The sequence below is a fragment of the Octodon degus genome, unplaced genomic scaffold (genome assembly GCF_000260255.1).
Source record: "Octodon degus isolate 3935 unplaced genomic scaffold, OctDeg1.0 scaffold00198, whole genome shotgun sequence".
In the NCBI taxonomy this organism is placed as follows: domain Eukaryota; kingdom Metazoa; phylum Chordata; class Mammalia; order Rodentia; family Octodontidae; genus Octodon; species Octodon degus.
Window position 1 is genome coordinate 1475689 of NW_004524774.1, and position 13260 is coordinate 1488948.

The following is a 13260-nucleotide window of genomic DNA, read 5'->3' on the forward strand; positions in this document are numbered from 1 at the left end:
GATATACTTATATAGTTATATATCATTTATATCTAGCTCTCCCCCAAGAATGTCATGTGCTTAAAAGCAGAGCTTTTGGAAAGTGATTCAATTATAGCTGACTTGCTGTGAGCATGTGGGGCCTGTTCTGAAGGGGCAAATCAGTAGAACCAAAGCCTGAAAAGACTCTGTTCCATTCTGTCCTATCTTGGAGTCACCAGACTATGGACTGAAACCTCCAAAACCATGAGCCAAAATAAACTTGAACTTTTTTAATTTGTGGATATCAGGTATTTCTTTCTAGCAGCACAAAAATTAAAACATAGACGTACATTGATGTAGTTTGTCATTTTATTTTTTTAAAAACAGGAGCAATTTTAGGAAATAGGAGTGATGGGAAGAACCCATTCTGGCCCCCCTCCTGTCCCTCTCTCTTACAGGAGCTTCTTTCCCTCAATAAAAATATTCTGCTCATAAAAAAAGAAACAGGAGTGATTTTAATGAATCAGGAAAAATTCCATTGATACAAAAATAAATTGATTCCAAACCACAAGCATAAAATCATGTCACTTTGGTTTTAATGAGGAAGTGGTAGAAGCAACAGAGTATAAATGCTGATATAAGAGAGATTTTCACTATGCATTGACAGAAAAGTTTCATTTGCCTGGTTGATTATATTATCTATATATTTATACATATTAGTTTATTAGTGCATGTGTGAAGTGCATACTGTTTACGTTCCTTATGGGAGATTGGTACATGCCAATAATGCTCTGTAATTCCTTTTTTTATTCCCTTTCCCTTGCAGCCCTTCCCTGTCCACTCATGTCTTGAAACCTTTGCTTTTTGTCTTTAAATTTCTTGTACACTTTGACATTACCTAATGTTTATATTTCTTGTGTAGAGTGGGTTGTTGTAGCTCAAAAATCGAATGACAGCGCGGCAAGTCCAAAAATTAAAAGAAACGCTTTACTTTAGCTGGTACCCAGCGGCAACACCTGGCACACCGTGCCTAAGTGCACACCGAGCATTGACAAGGATCAGTATTTAAGCTTGAAAACTGCAAAAATAGGGACGAGGTGGAGAGGAAGAAGTGGCAGGATCATTAGTTCATTGGGTTGACCTATTGGGTGTGGGTGCTGCGGTTGGCAAGCACACAGATTTCATCAAGATAAGATTAAGTTTGGGGTACAGATGTCATAAGACTTGGGTCACAGAGGTGAGGAGTTGGGAGGGGTAGGCGCATACAAAACAGGAACACAGCAAAGTTAGAAGGGCAACAAAATGGAGTCAATTTTGACAGGGTATAACATTCCCCACTGGTTTTAGGGGGGTGAGTCAAATCATTGACTCACTAGTTCTGTACTAAGAATAAGTTTTTAGCCTTGGAGGTTTAATATTTTATAGCAGCTGACATGGTTTACTAAGATGGTGCATACAGAACAGGATGGTGATGCTTTGGTTAGGTTAGAATAAATTATTTTAACATGGGTTACCATTGTCAATCTATTTCAACAGCAAGGAACAGAGTCTGAGTAGTTGGGTTTTTAGGACTCTAGAACAGGTGATATCTCCCGTGTCCCCACTGATTTTTGTGCCACTTTTTGGACTGTAATATCAGCCAGGGAGTTTCTTTTAATTTTGTCTCCTTGAGGGCCCTATCTGACCGGACTGCTGTGAGGGTATATGGGCGACGACCGCTCTGGCTATTTTACTCTGGAATGGCGCACTTCCTGGGTAACTGAAAAATTTACATGAGCATCTATTAAAGGTTTAACAGGCTTTTTAAAAAAATATTGGTTATTAACATGGGTTTCCTCAGGCTGAGAAGGGAAGAACCATGACCACCTCAATCTGAAACTTCCTCTGACTCCATCATAAACATTTTTTTTTTCATTGTAGCAGCCTTGGACATTTCTTGCTTGAAATGTCCCTTCTCTCTGTTTGCGTCCAGGGAAGCATAACTTTTTCCTTTTTCCTGACCAGCCTTTTTTCTGTAGGCTGTTAGTATCAACATTTTTATTTTCCACCTATAATTCCACTTTGCATCCTTTCTACTATGAAATACCTCAACTCAGACAAATTTATTCCTGCAAAACCTTAAATCAACCAGGCTAACTTAATTTACTTATCTTGAAATACACAATATTTAGTCAGATTAAATCAATGCCCCATTCAGTTTTGGATATGACCCCTATTGTAAGCAAGGAGCACTATGGAGGGATTTATCCTTTTACATTCATTCTGAGTTTCATGTTTTAAAAACAAGGCCTGGATTTATCTATATGCCAATGACAGGATTATATCTATATATAAACAATATATGTCAATTATAGCTAAAATAAGATGACAATGACTGGAATAAAGATCAGGGTTGGAGAAAGACAAAGAGACCTGTGCCAATATCCAGCTATGGGCTGGGTTTTTCTCTGTAGTCGTGATTACTCAGGGCTCCTCCATGGAGATGGCAGGTAGAGATGTCATTCTGGTCAGAGGGAGGAGGCAGACCCAGGGCCCTTTAGTCCTACTGGACCATCGGGGAAGCTGAGTCTGAGCCCTGGGGCCTCTGCCTCAGAGTGCAGTCTCACCTTTAGTGGCTGCCTTGGCAGTCAGGGCATGGCTTGTGGGCCTCTTATGCTGGCCTGGTTTTTGCTGCAGATGAGCCTTATTGTCGTTGAGATTTTCTTGGAGCCCAGAGAATCAGACTCAGGATCTGTTTAGGGGCCACAACAAAGGCAGTTATTTTAAGTCTTTTTGTTTTTTCTCCCTGGTTCTCTCCCAGTTTCAGTTATAGGACATTGTTTTTTAGTGTCCCATAAAATATCAAATGAGTTGTTTGGAGCAGAAGCTATCTTTTGTAGCTCTCTTTTTAATTTCTGAAGTTGACTAAGTAATAAACCTATCTGTAAAATGATTTGTCCCCTCACTGAATTAGCATCTCACAAAGTATACTTTATTTTTAAAAAATCAGACTGGTGTTTATCCTTTTCTGGAAAATAGCGAAATTTAATAACTGAAGGTTTGGTCTTAGTTCTTTTTAGACCTTCAAGAATACATATTAGAAAATCTCCTGCCTGGCTATTAGGCTAGCAGGGGTCTGACTGCTTGGGCTCCAGTGGGAGCAAGTAGTTCCTGTTATAGCTAAGCCATGATGGACTGGTTATCTTTTGGTTGTTTAAGATTAACAATATTTTAAATGTAACATCATATTATAATATTATCTATCCTTTTACAGAAGCCAAACTCGGTCCAAGATTATCATTACATATGAAACTCATAGGTGGAACATATTTTCATTTAACATCATTTTTTACATGTTGGTAAAAATACAATACAGCTGGCAATCATCTTATTTTTAGTTAACACATAAAGCAGATGTAAGTTTTTAGTGGACAGAAACCAGTTTTTTCCAAGGAACCTTCAGGTATGGCGCCTTAACCCCTTATGTATTCTCAGTTTCTTTTGGCTCATACATCCAGAGATGTCTCCAGAAAGAAAGCCAGCCATTTCCTGGTTACCATTTTATTAGCCACAGACTTCAGTGGGGATTCAACAAAGAACAGCTAGGGAAGCCTGTCCTTTGATTTAAAGAGTGGTAGCTGTTTTAAGAGCATTTACTAGCTGGCAGAGTAAACATAGTTTATCTAAATTTTACAAGGAATATCTAAAAAGCCTGAACAAGATTACCTAAGCACTTTACAATAAAAGCCTTAAGTTTCTAATTTATTTTTACCCAATTAAATGATAACTTAGGAGAAAAGGTCAATTTTTTTTTGCTCATACTTAAGAGTTTTGGTCCCATAAGTGTGCTGCTTTTGGAGATAGCTCCTTTTGGTGTCACCCAGAAATTGGTTCACTCCATTGTGTCTCAGGTTTAGTCTCCCAAAGGAGACCTGCTCAGAACATAAAGCCAGGACATGGCTTTTATGTGTGTCCTCGTGGACAGGCATAGTTTTTTCTTTGTCTCATTTGACCCAGAGACGGGGTATCTGTCCTTTTCTAGAATGACGTTTCTGCCTTCCACATTAACAAACACTCATCTTCTAAGGGCTCTACTTACCTGGAACAATCAGAGTAATTTCTAATTTTACATGCCTTTAAAAAGGAAAGTGCAAAGAGATAGGAAAATTAGGGATAAAGCCAAAGCAAGGAAACTGAAACAGATCAGGCCTGACATTCCCTCTAGCATGTAGAGGGGGATCAGAACCAGTCTATCCCAGTGAAACCTGTCCTCCAAGTCTTTAAGAACGGTTGCTGATCTAATGTGATTTAACTGGCAAAAGGAGTCCCACTTTTTTATATATGAGCATGTAGGTTTTCTAAGTTTAAGCTGGCTAAATGTCCCATTTCACAGAAGTTTACATAAAATCCACTAGCAAGCTTATTAACCTTATCCTCTGTAGTGCTATTGTCTAAAATCAAGCAAGAAATACCAGTACATTTAACAAGTTCAAATGTAGCATATACAAATATAGTATAGTCATAAAATGTCCCATTAAAGAAATATCATAACCTCATAACAATTTTATGTTTTAGCTTAAATTTACCAACACATTTTGACCAATATTTTAACAACTGCATAATGAATTTATCTGTGTACTGGCTGACAGGTGGAACAAAGAGGTTCTGAGGGTGATTGTCGGGGGTCATAGCCACTTCTTATCATTTGGAACTGCCAGAGTGACCAGGTGGAATTGGCCAGTTGTCCGGGAATGGAGTCCAGAACAGCAAATCTTGAGTCATTTCAGGGGGTCAGCAACGGATGGTGAAGCATGTCAGCTCTGAGTCCTTCAGGGGGACTAAGAGGAGCATCCTGAGAGGGTACAGGTGGGTGGATCCCGGATGAGGTCAATCCAGACTTATATGTAGATGATCTGATCTGGATGGACAGGCGGGTCAAAAATGACTCTGCGAAGGCCTGAGCTGTGGAGAGAACAAAAGTGCCTTCGGGAGGCCAAGATACATTAAAGGAGGGTCATTTAAGTTTACAATATGCCAGGAAATACAGGTTCTCTGAATCTTTTTTGTTCATTTTCTGAAATCTTTAAAAACATTTGTCTCATGATGGTCGGGGACGGACAAAGAAAGACAGACAAACACAAATAGATCAGACAAAAACAGCAAACAAAAAACTAGACGAAAACAACAACGGACAGGAAAACACACTTGTGATGTGGTGGTGGCTCGAGAGTCTGGAAATCTGTCAATTCAAAAGGTTGGGTTAAAAGAATGATATTAAGTAGGGGTAGGGATAGCAGGAAAACAGACCAGACTAGCTTACATAAAATCTCAAGGAGAGAGAAGTGAAAAGAAAGGTCAACGCGGCGGTGGCTAGCCCCCTACAGTCATCTGTAGGGCTAGGAGTAGAGAGAAGACAGAATCTCAAGAGAAACCTAAATCAGAAGGTGTCCCTTCCACTCACTGGAGGGCATCCCACTCCGCTGCCTGCGATTCTACTGAATCGGGACCCAAAAAGTGCACCAAATGCCAGGCAGTCAAAAATCACAAGGATCACCAGTCCAGACTGAATCTCAAAGAGAAAACAGGCTGACCCAAACCAAATCTCAAAGAGAAAACAGACTAGTCCAAGCCAAATATCAAAGAGAAAACAGATCAGCCCAAGCCAAATCTCAAAGAGAAAACAGACTAGTTCAACCTTGTTAGGAAAAAAAGAGAAAACCAAGAAAGAGCTTACCATTTGAGATCCAGAGATGGAAGGTAGGAAGCTTGAAAGGCAAAACGGGAGAGTGGAGTTCCCGGACAAGCCCCCAAATGTTGTAGCTCAAAAATCGAATGACAATGAGGCAAGTCCAAAAATTAAAAGAAGCGCTTTATTTTAGCTGGTACCCAGCGGCAACACCCGGCACAAAGTGCCTAAGTGCAGGCCGAGCATTGACAAGGATCAGTACTTAAGCTTGAAAACTGCAAAATAAGGGAAGGCTTGGAGAGGAAGAAGTGGCAGGGTCATTAGTTCATTGGGTTGATCTATTGGGTGGGGGTGCTGAGGTCTGCAAGCACACAGAGTTCTTCAAGATAAGATAAAGTTGGGGGTACAGATGTCATAAGACTTGGGTCACAGGGGTGAGGAGGAGTAGGCCCATACAAAACAGGAACACAGTGAGGTTAGAAGGGCAACAAAATGGAGTCAATTTTGTCAGGTTATAACATGGGTAAATGTACATAACACATCCCAATAACTATTTTATTCTCAATCCTTATTCTGCTCTTCCCTCCCCATATCTTGATTGCCTTCTCCTTTGAAAACTATCTGTCTCCCTACTTCCTATTATCTGTCTTTTATTTTGCTCTGTACTTTTAGTTTGGGTTTCTCACACAAGAGACACCATATGATACTTAAGCTTGTGCTTTTCAGGTATCTTACTTAACACTATGGTCTCAAAGGGCATTTATTTTCCTACAGAAGACTCAAGTTTATCTTTATTAATGGCAGAGTAGTACTCCATTGTGTGTAAATGCCACATTTTATTTAGCCATTCTTCTGCTGCTAGACATACAGGCTGTTTGCAAGATTTGGCTATTGTAAATTTTGTTGCTACAAACAAAAGTATGCATGCATTCCTGTAATATGATTTTCTTAGTTACTTTTCTCTTGCTGAGACAAAATACCTGACTCTTCAAAAAGGGAAATGTTTATTTAGCTCTGTTTGTAGAGGTTTCAGTACATAATCAGCTGGCTCCAAGGCAGGTTGGCAAGACAGAAAGGCAACAGCTCATGGCAGCAGAAAACAGGAAATGTAACAAGAGAAAGAGTCCTGAACCAAGCTTCTTTCCACCCCTGTTGTCTTATCCAAACTGCTGGGATTGGGTTAGCACCAGTTCAATGAGTGGAGTGATGCGGCAATCACCCAGCCTTAATCCCAGGACCTGTAATCCCAGCACTTCATTATGAATCAGTCACAACTTTAGATTTAGTTGCTTCTGCAAAAGCCTGCCCTACATGACTGCATGAGGCTTTAGGGGGACATCTAGACACAAACCATATCAATGATGTTTCTAACTCTTGGAATTTCTAATTTCAGCTTTTTAAAAAATTCATTGATTTATTTGGTACAGGGTCTCACTGTGCAGCTCAGACTCATAGTGATCCTCCTGCCTCAGCACCCCCAGTGCAGGCATGCACCACCATACCCGGTCTTGGTGGCTGACTCAGCCCACTTTGGGTGCAGGGTATAGCAATGGTGCTGGGGATCAAACACCTGCACTCGCCTAAGCCGGTTCTTAGCCAACTGAGCTATCTCACTGGCCCTAATTTCAGCTTTTTGAGGAGTATTTATACTGATTTCCATCATTGCTGCCTTATTTACTTATCTCTCATTGCCAAGACTAAACACCTCACTCCCAGATTTAAAGGTGGAATATTTAATTCAAAGCTTGTGGAAGTTTCAATCCATAATGAGCTGTATCTCAGGCAAGTTTCTATGGCAGAGGGGTACAGTTCATAGTAGTGGAAGACAGCAAAGCAATAAAATAAAAAGGGGAGAATCAAACTTCTTTTCATTCATTTTAGTGTATGCAGGTTACATGCCCTAGGGTGGGTGCAGCACTCACACACTCAACCCCAGCATTAGACAATGAACCAATGGCAAACTCCAGATTCAGACACCTCCCAAAAGTCTGCCCCTTATATCCACATGAGGCCTTGAGGGGATATCTAGACATAAATTTTAACAATGGTTAAAGTAGTTTATATTCCCAGCAACATTGCAGAAAGGTTTGTTTTTCACTGCAGACTCATCAGCATTTGGTATTAATTTATTTCTTAATGACCATTCTTTCTGGATTAGGATGGTGTATCTGTGCTATTTTTGTTTGTGTTTCTTTAATGGCCTTCAGTATTTATTTGCTATTTGTACTACTTACATGAGGTGCCTCTTCATTTCACTTGCTCATTCTTTTGATTGGGTCTTCTACAGGGGGACCCAAGTTTCTAAGTGACTTATATATTATCTAAATATGAATTCTTATGCTATGGAATGGCTGGAAAGAAGTATTTTGCCTTTCTAGACATTGCCTTTGCACTCTTGATTTTTTTCTTTTGGCTATGCAAAAGCCTTTTAAATTGCTATAATCTCATTTGTTAATTTTGGGAACTATTTTACTCTACAACTGGGATTTTGTTCAGAAAGTTTTTGCATATGCTTACAATGTCAGGAGACTTATTTATTTTGTCTTCCTGCAGGCTAAGTACTTCTGCTTTAGCTCTTACTTCTTTAATCCATTTTTCTTGTAGCATAGTACATCGTGACAACTTAGAGTCTACGTTAAGCCTCCTGCATATGGATAACCAGTTTTCCTAACATAAGTTTTAGAGGTTTTGTGTCCTCCTCCATGTGTTTTTGACCCCTTTGTGAAAAGGCAAATAGTTGAATATATTTTGGACTTTTTTTCCTACATGTCTGTCTCTGTCCCATTGATTCTCAGTTCTGTTTTTGTGCTACTATCATGCTGGTTTTTTTTTTCATTCCTTTTATTTTTTATTTTTTTATTTATTTTATTTTTCATGCTGTTTTTATCATAAAATATTTGTCATATAACTTCAGGCCTAGGATCATAATGATCCTTTTTTTGGCTCTTTTCACCCAGGATTGCTTTTGGTATTCTGGGCTTTTCTTGTTCCCTGTGAATTTGAGGACTGCTTTGTCCATTTATTTCTGTGAGGAAACCTGTTGAAATTTTGATTGGGATTCTATTAAATGTTTCGTCAATTATGGAAGTAGGTCCATATTGACTATATTGATTCTATCTATTTAGGAACATGGACAGTCTTTCCATTTTCTGATGTCCTCTCATAGATTTTGTTGGAGAAACCTCTATTTTACCTAGATTTATTTTTATGTAAATATTTTTGTGTTATGGTGAGTGTTATTTTTTGCTATTTTTTTCTCAGTGCTCTCATTGTTCAGGTACAGTAATGATATTGATTTGGGGGTAATTTTGTATTCTGCCACATTATTGAATTTGTTTATTGATTCTAAGAGTTTTTGTAAAGTATTTTGGGTCTTGTAAATAAAGGATAGGTCTTCTGTAAATAATAATTCTTTGACCTCATCTTTTCCTATAGAGATTCCTTTATTTATTTCTCTTCACTGACTGCTCTGGTCCATGTTTCAAGGATTACATTGAACAGGAAATAGTGACAATCTTCATCCTTGATTTGCTTTTGATGGTAGAGGGAAATATTTCAGTTTTCCCCCATTGAATATGACATTGGCAATAGGTTTCTCATAAGCAGCTTTTACCAGATTAAGATAAGGTCTTTCAGTACTTATTTTCTTCAATATTTTTAAATTTATTTTAAAATGTATTTAGTATAGGGTCTACAGGGTTGCACTACACAGATTAGACTCACAGTGATCCTCCTGTTTTCAGCCTCCCAAGAGCTGGAAATACAAATGTGTGCCACCACACCCAGTCTCAGTCGCCCTCTCAGAGCAACACAGGGCCAGGACTGACTCGGCACAACAGGCATCGAACTCCCATTGCTGTGTCTGCCTAAGCAGGCACTGTAGTCCATTGAGCTATCTGGCCAGCTCTTCCTTCAATATTTTATCCAAAAAGATGTTCAATTTTGTCAAAGGCTTTTTCTGCATCTATTGATATGATCATGTGATTTTTGTCTTTGCTCTATGTGATGTATGACCTTCAATGATTTGCATATATTGAACCATCCTTGTATTACTGGGATGAAGCCTACTTACTTTAATGTATCATTTTTTGCTGATATGTTCCATTCTGTTTGTCAATAACTTTTTGAGGATTTTTGGATTTATATTCATTAAATAAATTACAGTATAATTCTATTTTATGCTTGGAACCTTGTTAGGATAAGGATAGCTCCCAAGAAGGACTCTGAGAGTATTGTTTCTCCTTTAATTCAGTTAAAAACCTGCAGGGTATTAGTGTTAGAACTTCTCTGAAGTCTTTGTAAAATTCAGCAGTGAACCTGTCTGGACCAGAATTTTCTTAGTTGATAAGTTATTTTTTACTGCTTCAATTTCATTAGCAGATACTTAATTATTCAGCGTTTTTAAAACTTCTTAGGTCCATTTTGATAATTCATAAGTATCTAGGGATCTATCCATTTATACTGAATTTTTTAATATTTTGCTGTACAGGTTTATGAATTAGTTAATGAGGGTTTTTTTTCAGAAGTTTCTATTCCATTTTACCATTTTTTATTTCTAATTAAATTAATTTGGGTCTTTCCCTTTTTTGGGGTTAGTTTTGCTAAGGATTTGTCTATTTTGTTGTTTTTGAAGAGCCAAAGCTTTGATTTATTAATTCTTTGTATTTTTACTGAAATGTTATTGATTTCTGCTCTGAGCTTCATAATTTCCTGCTTTATACTAGATTCAGATTTTTTTTTTTGTCTTTGTTCTCCTATGACCTTAAAGTACAACATTAGATTACTTTTTTGGGCTCACTCTGCTTTTCAGATATGGATTGTCACAGATACAAACTTTCCTCTCAGGACTGCTTTCATTGTCTCCCAAAAGTTCTGGTATGTTCTACAGGCACTATCATTTAGTTCAGTTTTCTTTTATTTTGTTCTATAATATGCTGTTTAGTTTAAAATTCACTTACTTTATGGGCCTGGGAGATAGCTCAGCAGCATAAGCATCTGCCTCACAAGTGTAAGGTCCTGAGTTTGATGCTAAGTACAAAAGAAAAAGTTTATTTACTGAAAAGTTTACTTATTGATTACTTTCCTTGCATTTGCATAATTTCTGTGTTTTCTTTTTGATTAATTTCTAACTTCAGAGCAAAATGGTCTAATAATATGCATGGTGTATTTTAAATTTATTATATTAACTTGGGATTGATTTAATGGCTCCTACTTTATCTATTTTGGTGCTATGTACTGCGGAAAAGAATGTATAATCTGTTTTTGGGTGGAACATTGTAATACATATTAAGTGCATTTGTTTGAAGATTTAGTTCAACTCTGATACTTGTTCATTTTTTGTCTAGTTGATCTGTCTGTGTGTTAGAGAGATTTTGAGTGATCAAGTTATGATTGTGTTCATCTTTATCTGATCTTTTATTACAAACAACAATTATTTATAACTTTGGTGGCACTGTTGTGCAGTTCATATATGATAATGATTGTTACCTCTTTCTGTTGGAGTTTTCCCTTAACCAATACATAGTGAATGTCATGGCCTATTTATGAGTTTTGGCTTGAAAAAGTTCACATTGTTGGAGTATTGGATAACTATACCTATTTCCTTTCAGATTCCTGATGCAAGTAATATTGTTTTCACTCTTTTGATTTTAATCTATAAGTTTCTCTTTGTGTTAAATACATCTAGTGTGTACATCATGAAACATAGTTTGTACCACTGGATTTTGTTTCTTGATCCATCATATAGTCTATGTCACTTGATTAAGAGTTGAGGCCATTCACACTGCAAGTTATTACTGACAGTTATTGGCTTATTCCTGTCATTGCCTTATTTTCCAATTATGATGATTCATGAATCTTCCCTTCTACTTTATGGATTCCCCCACCTGGTATATTCATTATTAGAACTTTTTTAATGTTAGCTTCTTTGATTTTTCTAGCATATCTTTGAGAAATTTTTGGAAAGCTGGTTTGGTGCTAATAAATTACTTTAGGTGCTCTTTATCATGAAAGTATCTCATTTTTTTTTCATCAAATTTGAAAGATAGTTTTGAAGAATATGTCAGCCTGAGCTGGATATTATGTTCATCCAGGACTTGAAAAAAATTCACTCCAAGTATTCCTGGTCTATAAACTTTTGGTTAAAAAGTCTACTGTTGTATTTTATAAATGATTCATTGTTTTTCTCTTATGTTAAGATTCTGTTCCAAAATGTTATTTAACTCTGAAGAGGGTTGGCCAACTAGCTCAGTGGATTAAAGCACTGGGCAGCAGGCTCAGGGACCTGCCGTGCCACCCCTGCCCCCCAGTGCTCGCTGAGACAGGTAGATCACTATGAGTCTGATATAGTAGTGAGACCCTGAACACCTTGTAGACCCTTCCCTAAAATACAAAAACAATACAAAACAAAACAACAACAAAAAAACCTCTGAAGCATGTGAAGAAGGTGTATTCTGGTTGTGATTATTTAGGATAATATATGCCTCATTTATCTGTCTGTTAAATTCTTTTACATTATTTGGTAAGTTTTTGGCTACTAATTCAATAACCAAGTCTTTTATGCTGTTTATTCAAGCTTTTGATTTTTTCTAGTTCCAACTAATCTTAAGTTAGTCTTCTATATATTCTCTAGGAACTGTTGAAGCCATTTCTAATACTCTTGTTTTACTTAAAATGTTTCTCATTAATTGCTTACCAAAAACAACTCTGTCTTATAGTTCTACTAGTATGCCCTCAACCTGGTCTCTATTGTTGCCCATACTTTCAATATAATTTTTTATCTCCAGAATTTTGAGAGATCTTTTATGGATTCTAATTATTTTTTCTGTTGGTCATACATGTTTTGCATCATTTTTTCAGCTTTTAATTATTTATATTAGTATTTTTATAGAATTATTCATGATTTCATTTAATTGCCCCAATATCATATTACTTATGGTTTATTTTCTCTTATGCTCTCATATGCCTTACAGAAATATTTTGAAATCTTCCCTGGTACTATTTTGAATAATTCAGGTGTGAAACTTTGGTTTCCTCCCGTTTTATGTCCCATGGATCAGCTTTGTGAGAGTTAGGATTTTATGGAGACATTGTCTTCTCATATTTCTATTTTTGTTTGCTTGTTTTGGGTTGAGGCCTGGGTGTTTCTTTTAGTGGAACATTTTCTTTCTAGTATTGAGAGCTCTTTCACTAGAGTCCTGTAGGTGTAGCCAAACCATGGCTTTTTCCTCTGCTGTAGGATCCAACCATCTCCACTTGTTTGGTGTTGTAATGTCAAGAAAACCAATTAATAATAACAGATATGTCACCTTGACTATAGTAATAAAATCAGCATCAATTGTGACATTAATTCAAACTGAATTTTTATTATTATTATTAATTTTTATACATTTAGTACAAGGTCTACAGGGTCTCATTATGTAGATTGGACTTGAAGTGATCCTCCTGTTTACAGCCTCCCAAGCACTGAGGTTACAGGTATGTGCCACCATATCCAGTCTCAATCATCATCTCAGCATGCCCAGGGGGTGGGGCCAGCAAAACAGGCCCAGGGATCGAACCTCTGGCCCCTGCATATGCCTAAGCAGGTGCTTTAATCCACTGAGTTATTTGGCCAGCCTTACAAACTGAATTTT